The sequence below is a fragment of the Gavialis gangeticus genome, unplaced genomic scaffold (genome assembly GCF_001723915.1).
Source record: "Gavialis gangeticus isolate Ggan-Ray unplaced genomic scaffold, GavGan_comp1, whole genome shotgun sequence".
Taxonomy (NCBI): domain Eukaryota; kingdom Metazoa; phylum Chordata; order Crocodylia; family Gavialidae; genus Gavialis; species Gavialis gangeticus.
In genome coordinates this window covers 8,663,114-8,682,359 of record NW_017729008.1, presented here as the reverse complement: position 1 = coordinate 8,682,359, position 19,246 = coordinate 8,663,114, and the positions used below count along the sequence as shown (strand labels likewise).

The 19,246-nt window shown below is 42.5% G+C and overlaps 1 long non-coding RNA gene across 1 annotated transcript in view; it reads left to right on the top strand.

Moving 5' to 3' along the window:
• Positions 1–1,131: 1,131 nt before the first annotated feature.
• The window catches only part of LOC109292106, a 101,705-nt gene continuing 83,590 nt past the window's right edge, over positions 1,132–19,246 (top strand). The window contains exon 1 of the long non-coding RNA XR_002096043.1: positions 1,132–1,218. This is a non-coding gene — a long non-coding RNA (uncharacterized LOC109292106). The remainder of the gene's footprint in view (positions 1,219–19,246) is intronic.

The window sequence follows — 19,246 nt, the reverse complement described above, 5'->3', positions numbered from 1 at the left end:
AATTTAACATTCTTTCAGTGTAACTTTTAGGATGTGATATTGGATGTAGTTTAATAAACATATACTTTGATCCTGAACATAGTTAATTTATTGCACACAAGTACTCCTAGTGAAGTTAATGATAACTGGAACAGGTGTCTGAGGTGAGGTATGTTTTTGCTGTCCTGAGTTGATACTTCATTTTCTATCTCCAGTTACAGGAAGGTGAACAGGTGCTCCAGTGTAAGCAACTGCTTGGGGAATGGACAGAGGGCTATGGGGAGGAGCTGGCTATACCCACTACTTGCTGAACAGAATAGTTAGCTGGGGGCAACAGTGCAAATAAGGTGCTCCATGAAAAGGGAGGAAATAACTTACTCCACCTCTAGAGTAAGAAGGGACAGGTGTAAAATTGTGACACAATGACCACATCTGCATGTGCAGCAGACTGTGAAGTTGTTACTGTGCAGTCATTTAGTACTTGTATAAGCAAGTACTATATGACTGCGCAGTACCAGGCATTACTGCACAGTACCATTGTCGCACATTTTTTTTCCTGATGCTACTGTGCAATAGCAATGAGCCACTGTGCAGTATTGTCACCACCTGGCTAGTGCTCAGCAATGCTACTATGCTGTAGCAATGAGCTACTGCATCATAGCATCTCATGTAGATGTGCCCAATGAGAAGCAATGTGTCTTGTGGTCATGGTGATTCAGTTCTATCATGTAAGCAGGTCACAGTCCATTTGTAATAATGAATACTATCTTCTTTTGTATAGTGGCTTCTCTATATAATTATGTAATTGACTTTAATGATAGTTTTTTAAATCTTATCTATGTTTGAAAATGGACAAATTACTCTTGACAGTATCTCTTGAGATATTTAGTTGAATCATAGAATTGTTGGAAGAGACCTCAAGAGACCATCCAGTCCCATCCCCTGTTCAATGCATGGTAATACCCGCTATAAATATCCCAGATAAATATTTGTCTCACTTGTATTTGAAAACTTCCAATGACAGAGATTCCACAACCTCTCTAGGTAATCTGTTCTAGCACTTATTCACCTCATAGTTCAAAAGCTCTTGTTAATACTCAACTTAGATCTCCCTCGTTGAAATTTAAGTCCATTACTCAGGGCTTAGGGCTCAGCTGTAGAGCACAAGGGATTCCTAGTCAATGAAAAATTCCAGACAAGTCTCTCTAAAACGTGCAGACAAAGGCAGACCTATCAAGAGTGAGTACATATCGTTTTTTAGGTTATGTCAGTATTGACATCATTTTGTGAATCATTAGCTATCAAATGTTTCATGCTATCATCAAACATAACAGGAATTTATCTATCATACACTTTACCTCCTGGCTTTTTATACTGAGATGGATGGGATTGTGGATTGTATATAATTTCCAGTTATATCTGTAGCCAAATACAGGAACATTGAGAGAGATTTTAGATGGTATCAGTGAGGGTTTCTTGGCCTGGAAAAGATTAAAAAGATATCACTACAAAATATATAACAAACTGGATACTTAGACATTTTAGGGAGACTTGCATTGCAGAATAACCATTTTTAACAACTTTTATTACCTAGACAGCAACTGAGCGATACGTAGAATCCTTCAGTAAATGCCACTGTGCACTTGGACAAGCCAAAACATTTCATTAACATGAAAAGTCTAGAAATAGGAAATGTTCAGTACTAACTTGTTAGCTTTAATTGAATTTGCAACAACTTTCTTTAAACTCAATATGGGGAGTGAAATGAAGGCAAAGGAGCTAGTTTCCATTAAATGCAGTAAACATGAATTCTTACTACTGCCCTAGAAGGCTGTTACAGGGTTAGATGTGATGAAATCACCCAAAACTGCAGAAGTCAATAGACCAAAGTATTATTCTGGTGCTTTGCAGAGAATCTTGCAGTCATGGAAAGACTGGGGGAGGCATTTAGCTTAAGCAAAAGGTTAAATGTGTCATGAAGGAAGTTTTGCTTGGAGCAACTTTATTAACAACTTTCAAACCTTTATTAATGTCAAACTTGATCTACTGTAAGAGCTTCTTGTTAAGTGGTAATGATCTGATTAAACCTTGAAGCTTTCCCATTTATGATATAAATGCCATTAGCTGCCTGAAATTCCATAGATTTACAGTAAGAGTTACAAAAGAAATGTTCTTAATGTGTTGAAACTGTCTTCAAGAAGACTTAGCATACTATAAGCCAGTGAGAACAAAAAGCAGTTAAGACGGCCCAGTTCCACAAAGGCATTTAGATGCGGTGATCTTCAATGTTCTACAGCTAATTTTTATGTGCCTGGCTCAGGAATAGAAGTAATTATAATGAGTTAGGCCCTATGTTCCCTATATAAATGGAGGGAGTTGGACATCTAGGAGTGGAACTCTTGGTAAGTATAGGTACATCTAAGGCTATCATTACGAAAAAAAACAGTAGAGGGGTGCCTCTGCCTCTCTTCTGGACTTATTTGTCAGTGTGAGGTTGATCTCTACAACCCAAAATTACTTCCTGGACTTAGATGCCCTAGTCTTTCTTATGTGTATAGATAACTGACTCTTTTTTTTCTTTTAAAATAATTTGGTATTGCATCCAAAGATCCTTTCATGCAAAATGTTTAAGCAAAAATTAAGCTTAATTTTAAGCATGTTAGTGTTTCCATTATCCTGAATGGGACTAATCATGTGCTAGCATTAAATACATGCTTAAATCAAGTGTTGCATTAAGGGCCAGATCCACAAATATTCATTTGGGTCCGAGTCTGTCCATAATTTTGGGTAAGTCTAACTTACTCAAGGTACATTCAAATTATCTCACAGGCGATCCCATAATCTACTTTAGAGTATGCATTTTCATACTATGAGTTTGATTGCCCATCTTGGTATTGAGCACTTTTGTGGGTCCATATGGGGACATAAAGTTTAAATATTGAAAATGTTCGCAGAATAAAAATTCTGAAAAAATTCAGTTAGGGGATGATTACACTTTTTTTGGTTGACCTATTTTGCAGTGTAGCCCTGTGAAGTCACAGCTGCTGAAGGGACTGTGGTAATTGCTAAAACATGTGGTCATATCTGCATGTGCCTTCTGCTAGCTGCAGGGAGACAGAGGAAAGCTTCTTTAGCCCAGGAAGGTGGTGTCACTCTACTGGTGAAAAGTAGCGGTCTGCCATTTGTCGTGCAGGATCAACATCCTTTTTTGGGGAAAGGGGAAAGCTCTTCCTCAGGACACCCCAAGAAGCAGCCTTATTCAGCCTTCCCGTCCTGAGAGGACTCTCTGAGGCCAACCCTGGCATAGCTTCATAAGGGGACAAGCCTCTGTCTCTGAGACCCTGACTCTTCTGAGCCCCTGGCTTCCCCAGTGATCTGTAGGACCCCCACTTCAGAGAGCTCCTTTTTGGTCAGCTTGCAGGATGGTGGGAGTATGTCGTCATCTTTTAAAGAGGAGGGTTATTAGAAGCTGATGTTCCCAAATAGCACAGCAGACTTTGCTCCTAAACAGTCTTTATCATGCCATTCCAGTTTCCTATGCCCTCACTCAGACTCATCTGTCACCCCTGGGACTATTCCTTTTCTCCATGTCTTCCATGGGACCTTCTCTCCCTCCTGCTCTCTGAGCCTCACTCTTTCTCCTCAGGCCCAGCCAGCCACACTTCCAACAAAACTGTCACAAAACTCTAGTATTAACTTCAGGACAGCACAATACAATGAAACAAAGTGATGGAGAGCCAAACAGGAAATAGTCTCCAGGCCTCCCTGGGATGTAAAGGGCATATAAGTGTCTTGCTTATGAAACCGTGTACAAGAATTATTTACAGCAAAGTCTGCTCAAAGTCTGAGTACTCCCCAGCAAAGTCTGAGTACCCCCAGGGAAAGTTCCCAACAAATGCTGCAGGCTAGAACTCAGCTCACTTGGCCTGTTTTGTCATAGCCTTATAGAGCTCCTGTTGGATGGCATTTTTCACCACCTGCACCAGAAAACTATGAATTGTAGAGCAAGCCTTGTTTTCATTTGTAAACAATCATGTGGGCCATGAATCATGTAATTCATTGCTTCCAAAATCATAAAGCTGATCTGAGTCCAGGTGACATAGGAAGTCCAAAGCTGTACAGGGAATAGACTCCTAATAATCTAATTCTCAATCATTTGCTCTGACCATTATGGCTAGGGACATACATTACACATAAACCACTTTAAGTGGTCAGAAACTGGTTTAACCCTGTAACAGAACAGACATTCAGGGCACATAAACCAGTTTGAAAATGGCTGAAACCGGTTTGAGATAAACCTGGTTGAATGTAGTATCAAACTTAACTGATTCGGGTCAACCTAGTTTATGCAATGTCTGTCCCAGACTCCTTCCTGGTTTAAGTTAAACTAGAGTCCCCCAGCATCCTGGCATGTTCTCTGGGCTGGACTCTGGCTCCAGTCCAGCAAGGCTGGCCCCATCTGTCTCCTTCCCACCCAGAGCACTATCACTGCTCTGGCTGACTGAGGGACTGCAGCGACTGCCAGGCTTCCCCCTCCACCCCACCTCCCTCCCCTCTGGCTGCTCAAGCAGGAATCCCCCCTCCTGCCCCTCGCTCACAGCAGGGACCTGGCATCTAGCCATGTCCCCCCCCATGCTAGCTACTGTTCAGAGATGTCTGTGTGGGTCTCCAGTTTCACTGGAATAAAGGCAGACAGCTAGCAGCTCACAAATTCAAGTGCACCCTGCAGATAAGAAGAGCTTGAAACTAATGTGAGAGATGTTTTCTTTTGTAGGGCTCGATGGACTGATAAATTTTGTTCTGACAAACAACCTGCTAGATGTAATTTGTCAGTCTTCAAGAGGGGAAAGAGAAAGGTGTTAGAAATGACCTGGTTGGCAGACAGTCCAAAGAAGCAGGGAGATGGAGATTGAAAAGCTCCATATCAACAGATGCAGGGTCTGACAACACTCCCACCCCTTGAGCAGTCAGCAGGGAAAAGCCTGGGACTGCAGGCAGAGTAGGGGTTACACCCCTCCCTAATCAGAGCATCCTTCCTGGGCCTGGCCATGCCCTGCCTCAGCTCAGTACTATAGAAGGGAAGGGAGGGCTCCTCTAGCACCCCCAGCTTCTAGCCTGAGCCACTGCAGGCATGTGCCAGGATTTCTGGAATGAAAAGGGAATGTCTATCCCCCTCCAAATTGGTTCAAGCTTTGCAGATTAAGCTAACCTGTGAAGATTGAATCAATTCAGGCTCAGGCTTTTTGAATGTCTGTCTCTAGCTTATCAGACCCTTTTTTTAAAGTTAGCAGTTTTGATTAAAATCAAAATTTTTGAGCCATCTACTGTTCTATTTTGCTGATACATTAACATGTTTTCTAGAATTGGCAAGCATGGGAATGTAATGCTAGTGTTTTAAACCATATTTCTCTGACTTTTAGTGTTGGTTTAATCAGAAACACAAGGTTTTACTGTTTTATGTAGAAGTATTAAGCAGTACAGTTCTTCTGACCTTCAAAGTTTACTGCTAAATGCTTTAGTTTTCTTTTGGAAATAGACCACTAGGATGAAATGGATTAACTTATGGCAATATATGTCTGACTGGCTCCCTGGATAAGGTTTGTGAATAGCTTAAATGAATGTGACTGATTTTTGGGAAAAAAACAGTGGAAACTAATATGGTACTTTGATTAGTAGGATTTTGTTTCCCTGCAACTAACTAAAATATGTTAGAATAAAAACCAAATTGAATAATAAATAAAAAAAAAAAAAATAGCCTGGGCCAAAGGCAACTTGATGGAAGCAGAGGAGAAATGTCTTTTAATGTCATCTATACAGTTACTTGTTCTTACCATTTTATTCAGTCAGGGTAATTAGATAGCGCTATTTTCTTTTCCATTTTTAGGACAGTGCATTAAAAACCACTACTTTTCTCCTAGTACCTCATTTATGGCTGAGAAAAAGGAGTCAGGTTTTACTGACCTTTCTCTACAAGCAAAACATGGAGACTGTTTTCTGTTGTAACAATTGCATCAGTTCTGAAGAGAAGACTCAATAAGGTTTATAACAGTTTCATGTATCTTTAATTTTATCCTTTATTGGAAAGGAAAAAGCTTCAGTTCAACATTGTATATTAAGGAGAATTTTTCACTATTATACATGACTGAACATATGAGAGAGAAGCTTTTAAGATTTTACTTGGAGCATAATATTATGTATTTTCCCTTTGTTCTTTCTTTTTAAAGAGGCATTCATGGATAATGCTTCTAATCAACCAGATGCACAGACATGTTCCTATCCACCTGCTTCTTTCATCTTTTAGTAATTTGCTTTTTATAGCTTTGTATGGGTGATTGTGGAATCCATATACATGTAAGTTTAAGTGAGCTTGCAGTAATCTTATGTAATACATGGTTGTATCTTAGCATTTATGTACTGCTTTTCATTCAGTTACCAAGTGCAATTATATATGTTACCTATTCAGAAAACATTAAATGCAGGAAACAGGGCACTGAACAATACTGACAATATTAAAATGATATTTGATTTAGGTTTATAATAACCTTGATAAGCACTGCTCTGTAATTGACAATACCCAGTACAAAATGCAGTGTGAGGAACTTTTCATCCCTCTTTAACACATGAATAAATATCCACCACTAATATGAGGATAATGAAATAAAGGATAATGAAATAAATCAAATCCCTGAAACCTGAACTCATTATATCTTCAAAAAACCCTCATGGAAATGTGAGTTATGTAGACTGCCTGGGAGATTAATAAAACCAGGATTTGTTAGACCAAAATTGGGTGACAGGCATGATTTCTGAAATGAAGGATCCATGTAATGCTTTCACAGCAATGCCTTTCTCTCTCTAGCAAGGAAACAATTCAACAGCCACAAGCAAATGGTGATTATAAATGGATTCATGTCAGAATTGCTTTTGAGTGGAGTCCTATAGAGATCTGTCCTGGGCCTGGCAACATGTTTATTATGATTTGGATGCTGGAATAAAGAGCAAATTTGCAGATGACCTAAAATTGGGAAGGGGTGAAAATCCTTTGGAAGACAAGTGCAATTCAGAAGGATCTCGATAGTTTGGAGAGCTGGGCTAGCGCTAACTGATGAAATGCAATGTTGACAGATGCAAGGTGCTACGCCTCGGGAAGAATAATCAAAAGCACAAATACAAGATGGGTGCTACTTGGCTGCATGGAAGAGGATCTAGGTATCTTGGTGGATCATAGCCTCCATATGAGCCTGCAAGTGTGACGCAGCCTCACAAAAAATAAATGTAGTTTTGGGCTGCTTCAATAGGAACAAGATGCAGGAAGTGATAGCACTTTTTTACTTGACACTGGTTAAGCCTCATCCAGCATATTGTGTGCAGTTTTGAGTCCCACATTTTATAAAGGACATGGAGAAGATAGAGAGGGTTCAGAGGCTGACAACAAAAATGATAGAAGGCTTGAAAGACAAGCCTTATGAGGAGAGGTTGAAAGATATAGGTGTGTTGAGCTTGAAGAAAAGGTGAGTAAGAGGGGACATGATAGCAGTCTTCAAATGTCTGAAGGGCTGCCATAAGGAAGAGGGAGAACAGCTTCTCTCTGTTATTGCAGAGAGCAGCATATGGACCAATGGCTTGCAACTGCAACAAAGAAAGTTTAGAATGGATGTCAGCTCTCCCCCCCCAACAAACTTCTTCACTGTTAGAACAGGGAAGCAGCAAAACAGACTGTAGAATAGAAGTTGTGGAATCTCCTTCCTCTGGTTTTCAAGAAGGGATTAGATAAGCATTGACAGGGATGATCTAGGGATTCCTATGCCTAGGAATGTTTTGGAAGCATGACAGTTAAAAAGCCAAGGAGTGCCCCTGTGCTCCACCACAGGGATTGCTGGGATATAATGAGAAGAGCTCTGTAGCCTAAAAGAAGTGGATATTGGAGATGACAATATTCATCAGCAGGAAAATGAAGCAGAGCTCCAGAAGTAGCTTAGTTATAAAAAAAGTTTTAAGAAGCTGGGATAAGATTACAGAGAGGATACGCCAAAGGGAATTCTGACTGAATTCTGACTGTTCAGTAAGAAGGTATGATGCGTGAAATTATGCCTGTTGGCCCTGAGTTGCAGAGCAGAATGAGAGTTGTAGTATTTCCCATTCTTCTGGGCCTTGCAGGTTGCCACATGAGCTCAGGAAGGACCTTGCCCCACATACTTCTCATTATAGGTGCCAGGGTCTTTCGGGTTTTATTTCTGTCTTCCTCAGAAGCAGTGGATGTTGGCTGCAGCTGTAGCTGGGGAATTTTGACTGGGGTTTGCTAGTGCTCCTGCTGGGACTAAAACCCAGAGGCTCCTAACTAGAGGGTTTTACCACTTGGGATGGGATCTCACCAATCAGCATGTTTGGGATCAGGAAGGAATTTTACTCCATGGTGGGCGTGTCCATATGAAATGCTTTACTTGAGATTAGAGTTAATTACTGTGCAGTAAGCATCACTGTCTACACATGCAGACACTTACTGCACAGTAAATTGATCTAAACCTGAGTAAATTTGCTACCTGTAAATATAAGTAGCAAATTTACTCAGGAGTAATTACTGTACAGTATGGCATGTGTAGATGGCTGACTGAGAGCAAATGTGCTCCTGGTCATCTGGGCAGCAGGGGGCAGGAGATTGCTCCCTGGCCCTGGGAGCTGCCTGCTCCCTGAGTGGGCTCCACCACTGGAGCCTGGGTGGGGACAATGTACCCTGGCCCCCTCCAACACCCTGTCCATGACCTTGGAAGCAGGGTTGGGAGATTCTTATCTACCAGTCTCAGCAACTTGGTTGCTGGGAGCAGCCTGCTGCTGGGGAAGGGAGTCACTGTCCCCACTGAAGCTCTGGTGTTGAAGCCTGCCCCAACAGCAGGCAGCTCCCAGGGACAGGGAGCAATGTCCTAGCCCCCTCCAGGAGACAGCTTTCTCTTGGCCCCTTGATCCTTGTCATCCCCTGGGCTATCACCCAGGGGAAACCTAGAGCTTCACCTGGCTGCTGCAGGGGGCCAGTGCAGGACTGGCAGTGGCAGAAGCAGAATGCTGTCATGAGCAGTAACCTGCTCTTGCTTCCTCACCTTTGTAGACACCTGGTCTACATTTACTCTAGAGTAAACATTTCCTGGAGCATGTGCATGTATAGACACACCTGGTCAGATTAGTAAGGGCTGTCAGGGTTTCTGCCTTCTCTGCAGTGTGCAGCATGGTCCTCTCCCTTGGATCTCTTGAGCACATTTTAACAACACTTGCAGCAGCAGGACACTGATCACTGCTGTCCCTGTGCTTTACCTGTGGCAGGTTAGGGTGCTACATTTTGTTTTGTGTGATAGAATTGATTGTGTAGTTTTAGTAATAGGTCAAACACAGATTTGTAGGGGATTATTTAGATAGGAATGATCTTGTCTCAGTGACATAGATGACCTTCAGAGATCCCTTCTAACCTTACTTTTCTATGATACCCAATCAAAAGCACATGTATCAATATTAGGGTTGCAACTTTTGTCATTGGTGCTCTAAGTTCCACTCCAATCATTTATCATAAGCCTTTACATTTCCCCCACATGCATTGTCATGTGTGCATCTATTAAACTATTAAACGTGTGTGTCTATTAACCTCCAGGCTGACTTGGATAAGCTTAATAAGTGGGTGGATACAAACCTGATGATGTTCAATACTGATAAATGCAAGGTACTCCACCTCGGGGAAAAAAACCCCACAGTGCACTTATACGCTTGGCAGTGCTACGCTTGCTAGCACCACTGCTGAAAGAGACTTGGGGGTCATGATTGACTAATGCAATGTTGCAGCTGCTAAAGCAAACAAAACCATGGCTTGCATCTATAGATGCGTCTCAAGTAAATCTCAGGATGTCATCCTCCCACTGTATTTGGCCTTGGTGAGGCTGCAGCTGGAGTACTGCATCCAATTCTGGGCTCCGCAATTCAAGAAGGATGTCGAGAAGCTTGAGAGAGTCCAGAAAAGAGCCACACACATGATCAGAGGGCAAGAGAATAGGCCTTAAGAAGAGAGGCTGAGAGCCATGGGACTCTTCAGTCTGGAAAAGGGCAGGCTCAGGGGGGACCTGGTTGCTGCCTATAAGTACACAAGGGGTGTTCATCAGGATCTGGGAGAACGTTTGTTCACCAGAGCACCCCAAGGAAAAACAAGGACCAATGGTCATAAACTTCAAAAGACCATTTTAGGCTGGACATAAGAAAAAAATTATTTACTGTCTGAGCCCCCAAGACCTGGATTAGATTCCCTCCAGAGGTGATGCAGACATCTACTCTGGACTTACTCAAGAAATGCTTGGATGCTTATCTTGCAGGGGTCCTTTGACCTTAGCTGACTTCCTGCCCTGGGGCAGGGGGCTGGACTTGATGATCTTCGAGGTCCCTTCCAGCCCTAACATCTATGAAATCTATGAAATCTACATGTGTTGCACTTCACAATGAACCCACCACAAACCTTCTACTTACAAATAAATTAGAAGTCTGTAAATTTAATAAAGGCTGTTTTGTCCATTAGGCTTCATACAGGTGACTGAAAGGTAGTAGGAAATTATTTATAAAAATGGTCTTATTCTTAAGAAACTAAAATAGTTTTCTGCAAAAGATAGGAGACATTGTTTAAACAGGAGAGCTGTGCATTAGTGAGTAATGAAAGCCAATTATTATATAGTTAATATATAGAAATTATAGTTGCATATTATGACAGGATATATAAAATTGTTACACTTCAAATGCAAGAAAAATATTTAGAGAGCATTTAATGACATCACTGGCATTATTCTGTGTATGCAAAACACTGATTAAATATACTATCCATAAGATGCAAGAGTGATGGGGAATTTTTGCAAATAAATCAGAGAGATGGCAAACAGAAGAATCATGTCAAGATCTTTGGAAATACATCTCTGTCCCTCTCTCTTTCTAACTGGAAACTACATCTACCTACCATATTTCATAATTGAAGAAATTAAATATTTCTATTTCTGCAGACATAAGTCAACCTTTAAAACCTTTCCTATCAAGTGAAATGAGCAAATTATTTCACTAGAAGCTGTGGAAGAAACATGTACTTAATATACTAAAATATCTCAGAATTATTGCCTAATACTTTGATAGGAAGTATGCACACTGAGGGGCAAGGCATCACTGTTGCAAGAAGAGACCTTTATTTATATACAAAGCAACACTTTTTAGTATTCTCTATTCTGTAAAAGTATGTTAACTTAAATTTATTGCATAAAGACACTTCCACAATCACACAAGTGACTGTATTTTATTTGAAATATTGCTTGAAACTGGAGCTTAGAGTCATAGAGACATAGAAAAGTAGGGTTGGAAGGGACTTCCAGAGGTCATCTAGCCCAACCACTCAAGAGATCTCAGGTAGAGGGCCACGCCCCCCACTAGAGAGGAAGGCAAAAACCCTCATGGTCTGTACCAATCTGACCATGGGAAACAATTCCTTCCTAATCCCAAATATGTTGATTGGTCTGACCCTCCATGCATGGACAAGACCCTCTAGATTAGTGGCTCTCCAACCTCTTCTTCGACACTTCCAGTGATAGCGATTCCCTTCCCTAAGCAGTCTATTTCACTGCCTCACTTTTCTAACAGTGAATAAGTTTTTCTGGATAGCCAATCTAAACTTACTTTGCTGCAACTTCCAACCATTGGTCTGCATCCTCTCTGCAACTAGAGAACAGGTGCTTTACCTCTTTCTGGTAGCCCTTCAAGTATTTGAAGACTACTATCAATGTCCCCTCTTAAGCACGTTTTCTGAAAGATGAACATACTTAGCTCCTTTAACCTCTCCTTGTATGGTTTGCTTTCTAAGTCCTTGATCATCTTTCTTGCCTGCCTTTACATCCTCTCCAACGTCTCCATGTCCTTTTTAAAATGTACTGAACTGACACAGTACTTTAGATGAAGTTTGTCCTGTGCCAAGTAGAGGGGCACTATTACCTTCTGTGTCTTGCATGACCTAATGCTTCTTTTGATGCATCCCAAAACCTCATTCACCTTCTGAGTGGCGGCATCATACTGCAGACTAATCTTGAGTTTTGTGGTCTACCAAGACTCCCAAATCCTTTTCCAGATGCTACCTTCAGCCACTTTCATAGTTTCATAGTTGGTAGGGGTGGAAGGGACCTGAGAAGATCATCAAGTCCGACCCCCTGCTATGGCAGGAAAGAGTACTGGGGTCAAATGACCCCGGCAAGGTGTTCATCCATCCTCCTTTTCAAGACCCCCAGGGTAGGAGCAAGCACCACTTCACTACCAGCTAACCCGTCACGCTACACACAGAGCTTGCCCGTGCTATTTGTGGCATATGTGCCACAGGTTGGTCACTCCTGGTTTATAGGATTAATTTATATAAACTGATGATATATTAATGAAGGAAGTCCTGACCATGTTGAAGTCAGCACAAAATTTTCCATTGACTTCCATGGAGACAAAACTTTATTTAATTTGTTGCAACATACTTGTATAATCTTGGAATCTTGATATTAGCTACTGCAAGCTGGTAAAACAACTCAGTCAATATCCTCTACAGTCCTTTCTCCTCCATATTTCCCCACCAAAAAGTGCCTACACAAATCCCTAAATTCACAAAACCCAACTCAACTACAGTTTGCTAATCACATGCAGTTTTGGGAACAATTTTGTATAAGTAAGTATAATTTAATAAGAAGATTAGCGAGGTAACAAAAACTGTGTCCAACTTAATCTTTTCTAGCAGAGATTCAAATGTGTGGGTTCAGAAACTTCCTTGTTTCAGGCATCCCCTTGTTCACAGAACAGCTAATTTAAGTCTATTTTCTTGGCCACCTGCATAAGCTTGGGTGGTTCATAACTCCTTATTTGTCAGGGACAATGCAGTGTATTTGAACACTGTCATAGATTCATCAATGGTAGGGTTGGAAGGGACCTCAACAGATTTCATAGATTTCATAGACATTAGGGCTGGAAGGGACCTCAGAAGATCATCGAGTCCAGCCCCCCACCCGAAGGGCAGGAAGTCAGATGGCATCATAGGATCCCAGCAAGATAAGCATCCAATTTTTTCTTGAAGGTGTTCAATGTAGGTGCTTGAACCACCTCCAATGGCAGGCTATTCCAGACCTTGAGGGCTTGGACAGTAAAGAAATTCTTCCTTATGTCCAGCCTGAAATGGTGTTGCAGTAGTTTATAACCATTCGACCTCGTCATCCCTTGGGGCACTTTGGTGAACAAACGTTCCCCCAGATACTGGTGGTCACCCCGATAAACTTATAGGTGGCCATCAGATCACCCCTGCGCCTGTGCTTTTCCAGGCTAAAGAGCCCCATAGCTCTCAGCCTGTCGTTGTAAGGTTTGTTTTCCTGACCTCTGATCATGTGCATGGCTCTTCTCTGGACTCTCTCAAGGTACTCCACATCCTTTTTGAATTGTGGGGCCCAAAACAGGATGCAGTACTCCAGCTGTGGCTTCACCAAGGCTGAGTACAAGGGGAGAATGACATCCATGGATTTGCTTGAGAAGCATCTATGGATGCAAGCCAGTGTTCTGGTCACTTTATTAGCTGCAGCATCGCGTTGCAGGCTCATGTTCATCTTGTGGTCAATGATGACCCCCAACTCTCTTTCTTCCGTAGTGCTAGCCAGCATAGCACTGCCAAGCCTATAAGGTTGCTGCAGGTTTTTCCTCCCAAGGTGTAGAACCTTGCATTTTTCAATGTTAAACATCATCAGGTTCTCGTCCGCCCATTTGCTGAGCCTGTCCAGGTCAGCCTGGATTGCCCTTCTGTCTTCAGATCATCAAGTCCAACCCCCTGCCTAGGCAGGAAAGACTGCTGGGGTCAGATGACCCAGCGAGATGCCTAGCCAGTCTTCTCTTCAAGACCCCCAAGGTATGGAAAAGCACCACCTGCCTTGAAAGCCCATTCCAAATTTTGACCACCCTTACCATGAAGAAGTTTTTCCTGATATCTAGCCTAAATCTACTCTCTGTCAGTTTGTAACCATTGTTCCTTGTTACCCCAAGAGGTGCCCTGGTGAGCAGAGCATCTCTGGTCTCTTGCTGAGTTCCCCTAATGAATTTGTAGGCAGCCACAAGATCACCTCTCAGCCTTCTCTTGCGGAGGCTGAAGAGGTCCAGGTCCCTCAGTCTCACCTCATAAGGCTTGCCCTGTAAGCCCCTAACCATATGAGTGGCCCTCCTCTGGATTCTCTCAAGTCTGTCAACATCCTTCTTGAAGTACGGCATTCAAAACTGGATGCAGTCTTCCAACTGTGGTCTGACCAATGCTGCAAAGAGGGGAAGTATCACCTCCTTGGTTCTATTTGTTATGCATCTGCTGGTGCATGATAAAGTGCGGTTAGCTTTGCTGATGATTTCATCACACTGATGACTCATGTTCATCTTGGAGTCCACTATGACTCTGAGATCCCTACCCACTTCTGTGCTGCTGAGAGGGTCACTTCCTAGCCAATAGGTGTGCTGGATATTTTTTCACCCTACGTGCAGCACTCTGCATTTGTCCTTGTTGTACTGCATTCTATTGTGTACTGCCCACTTTTCTAAACTGTCCAGGTCTGTCTACAATCATTCCCTATCCTCTGGAGTGTGCACTTCACCCCACAATTTAGTATCATCTGCAAACTTGGACAGAGTACACATCATACCCACATCCAACTCGCTGATGAAGATATTGATATGTACAGGTCCAGCGTCGACAGTTGGTGGGTTGGTGTCCCTTTGATGCCCATCTAAGAACCCATTTGGAGACTTATCTTGACTCCTGTTCAAGAGCACAGAGGCAAAAAACTCAGTGAATAGCTCAGTCTTGTCGCCTCCCCATCAGTAATTGCTCCTTCTTGTTCAGTAGGGGTCCTATGCTGCCCTGTACCTTCCTTCTACTCCCTACATACCTAAAAAAAGACTTTTTGTTGTCTTTAATTTGTGTTGCCAGCCTCAGCTCTGTAGTTGCTTTGGCCTTTCTAACTGCCTCCCTGCAAGTGTGGGCCAAGTGGGTATATTCCTCCTTGGTAACTTTCCATGCTTCCACGGCCTATAAGCCTTCTTTTTTGCCCTTAGGATTCCCTGTTTTTCCCTGTTTAGCCAAGGAAGTTTTTTTTGGCTCCTTGCCCACTTTTCCCTCGTACTGGGATTGTGTGTCGGAGTGGGGGAAAAAAAAAGAAAAAAAGCCAGCACGGCACCTAGGCCAGGGCCACAGACCCTCCACTCCCCCCAGCTTGAACTTATAACCTTTTGGGCCTGCACACACGGCACAGGCCACTCAGCCAGAGAGCAGAGACAAGGGTCACCCCTTTTGCAGGGCACACCTACAGAGGAGCACCCTCACAGGCATAGAGTTGCCCAGCACCACCACACACTGGGAGGAAGGCGAGAGGGGAAGAGAAAAAAAAAATCCAAACCCTTGATGGAGGGGCCTGTGCCCTGGCAGAGGAGGCCCAGGCAACACCTGGCCCCTTCCCACGGCACTGCTGACACCATTACAACCCTCCCAGACATACATTTGCCCACCACCAGGCTACACTGACAAGCAAAACAAAAGCAATTCAAACCTGGGTGGCTGGGCCTGTGCCCCACTGGAAGAATTGATTTGGAACTTTGTCCCTGATTCGATTTGGCCGAATCTGAAGATTCAACGCTGATTCAGAGAATCAGTGATTCGGCCATAGACACAGCTTTAAATAGTTTTTCTACATACCTCAAGGTACCAGGCACAGCTCATGAATGCTGCAATGCTGGGGCAGATGGAGCATCCCACAAGAATGCGAGGGGCAGAAGTACTTCCAGTCCACTTCCAGATCCACCAGAAAATGCACTGCCCCCTCTGCAGTTCTCCCTGGCTCAGCGATTGGCCATGGGGGGATCCTGGGTACCCCCCCCAACCCAGGAGGTACCAGTCACCGAGCCAGGGAGGCACGGTGGGGGGGAGGGGGGCACTCCCAGGTGGACTGAGAAGTGGACCAGAAGTGCTTCTGGTCCACTTCCAGGTCTGCTGATGAGTGTGCTGGTGAGCCCTCTGCGCTTCTGTGGCATGCTCCATCTGCCCCAGCATCACAGCATTCACAAGCTGCCTTGTACCTTAAAGTATGTAGAAAAAACATTTAAAGCTGTGTCTATGTCCAAATTGCCAAATCTTTCTGAATCTCTCCTAACTGATTCAGAGGTTTCTGATTCAATTCAGAGAGATTAAAGGGTCTCCTGATTTGATTTGGGTTCAGAGGTTTGGCCACCAAATCAGGCTGAATCTTCACCAAATCAGATCGGGGACCAAAGCTTTGCACAGCCCTACTTCCCAGGTATTGAGGTGAGGTGAACTGGTCTGTAGTTTCCAGGGTCTTCCTTGTTTTTGTTAAAGAAGGCAGTACATTAGCCCTTTTCTGGTCCTTTGCTAGCTGGCTTGTCTCACACAATTATCTGAATTTTAATTGATCCAGCCACTTCTGTGTGGTTTCCAGGAAATCAGAGTGTGTTGGTAGGAACGTAATGTTATATTTTGCATGCCACATTATAAATAGGTGATGGCTAATAGATTGATTAATGCCTATTTTACTTTTTTAGTATGTATGTTTTATGCAAACTTGAAAGACTGATTGTTACCACAGCATTTGTAATTTATCGGTTATAATGTGATGTTCCCTGCACCTTATTGTAAACTACAAACATTTGTATCATGGAGCAGAGGTTAGTATTCAGGTTAGCATTTACAAAGTTGTTAGTTAATTTATGTGAATCAATTGCTCCTTAGGTAAGAGCAGAGAAAAAAGAAAACCACCCCTTCTACAAAGCTATAAGGTGGGCAGATAAAAGGGACCCCAGATATCTAGCTGGTTCTAGAAGTAGGAATAAATCCTACCCCTTACTTCATGCTGCCAGCTCATCTTTTGTTGGAAGGAGAGAATATTCTAAAGTAGGAATTAGGTGGACAGGCTATGTAGGGACAATGAATGGCTTTCAAGCCACCTAAGTAGTTGAGTCATTCAATTCTTATAGAAGTGATATAAAAAGAATGGTCTGGGTACTGAGCCAAGGCTGTAATAAACAATATGGGAGCTAGAGAAAAAAGACAGGTCACAGATGCCTGGGAAGGCACCAGAGAGTCATTCTGTGTGCATAGGTTTGGAGTAATATACACAATTGCAGCATATCTGTAAAAACTCTTCTTATAACAAAGAACCAGTTCAGTTTTACAAAACAGAGTGCACAGACAAAAATGTAGAAAAGTTCATATTGTTTCTCCTGGACCAAAAATAGCAGACAAATAACAGAAAACAGCAGAAAATTAATCCAACTAAAACTAGTTAGAAGTGATTTCTGGACGAGTTTCTCCCAGAAGAACCAATGCATATACATTTCCTTTTCCAATAGAAGCTGCGGCAATGTCTTTCTGCATTCCTGAGGGTATTGCTTCAGCCCCCCTTCCCCCAATCCCTTTTTCATACTTTCTTCAGGAAGACTGTTTGTCTTGGGCTGGACTCTGCTGCTCTAGCTGTGCTAAGGTGGCCATCATAGAGGACATTCAGGTTTTCTGCTACTCTGTCCTGTCTCCTCTATTGATATGAAACCCAACACCTTTATGTCCTCTATTTTTCTCTTAAGGACATAACGGCATGAGGTTTCATATCAATAGAGGACAGAGGACAACTGGACTGTCCTCTATGATGGCCACTCTAGCTGAGCATGAAGCAAACTCCTTCCCCTGACTGTCTTGGGGCCAGGAAAGCCCAGCTCATTTTACCAGCACTGTACTGTGATAGAGGGCTACAAGGAGACAGAGGGTGCTGAGACTGCTGTGCCCCCTGCAAAGACCTAGATCTGGAAGATCCTGACTTCCACACCTGTACCCCTACACTCCTGAGACTCAGACCTCTGAGACCCAGACCCCCCACACCATTGTTATTCTTTGGTAGGCTGCTGGAATAGAAAAGACACGCTTGCAACTAATAAGAGGAGATACACTCTGGGTCTCCTTTCAAAGACTCACTGCCTGAAGGGAGGGAGGGGGGACTGTGAACTTGAGTTCTCCAGGGTGTGGCCCTGGCTGGAGGCCATTAGCAGTGAAGGCTTTCTGCATAGCACTTGTCTGGCCGGCCCCTACAGCATTTTTATAATGCTCTCCATGTAAGTTTTCCTACTGGGAGAGCAAAACTGCAAGACTTCATGGTTCATTTGAACACTTGTACATACTCTTAATCTTCTCATAGTATTACCCTGCATGTGATAGCTTGAATCCATACAGGTTTAGCTCAGGGAGAGCAGAGAGGAACCCATAATAGTACAGATGCCGCCTAGTCATTATAGCCCTGTAGACTTCATTGGCAATCAGTTAATTTGCATTACAGGAAAACTGAAAACTGTAGTTTAGATTTACCCTAATAGTGCTAATACCATAGTAACAATTATATGAAAGGTAAAGTTTATCTCTGTCAAGTTATAATGGAAGTTATAGTAATTTTGGAACAGTGGATTTCAGAAATGTGTAATGAACTTGCTACAGTACTAAGTGATGGCAGATTTCACAGTGTACCTCATAGCTGAAAGTCTGCACTGAGGTAGGTGTTGCAGAATTTAAAGATCTCATTATTCATAGCCCATCAGGAGGTTTGTCACTAGCTACACAGATTGCTATGGGTGATGCTACTTAGACAGTATACACCGAGTCAGATCTATTTGGAAAGTTTCTACTAAAAGGTCACCTACAGAGGCCTCAATGGACTTTAAAGTTATTGTTCCTTGGCAGAATCCCATAGCAGATGTAAAACACTATAATGTAATGTAATATAATGTAATATAAACCTTGATTATTAAGAGGGTTTTTTAGTGTTTGTAATTTGAGATTAGACTAAACTGATGCTTAAAAAAAATAAGGTGCATTTCTTGTATCAGACAAGGTAGAAAGCTGTTTGCGTGCCTTAATTATGTATCTTCATATTTTAAATATGGTTGATTTCATTTAATTTTAATCTGAAATCTGAATTCCATGGCTTCATAATCCTTTGTTTTAAGGACAACTGTAATATCCCAATAATGCTGTTTTACCTTAAATTAAGGGTATATATTGTATCTCCCTTTTCCTTCCCTTTTAAATATAACATGTTCCAGCTCAAATGTCTTCTTTGATTACACATTCTGAGGTGAAATCCTTACTTAGTATGGCACAATACCGAGATTTAGGGTATATTCACACTACTTCCATGCCACAACACTGCCCTGAAGCACTCTACACATT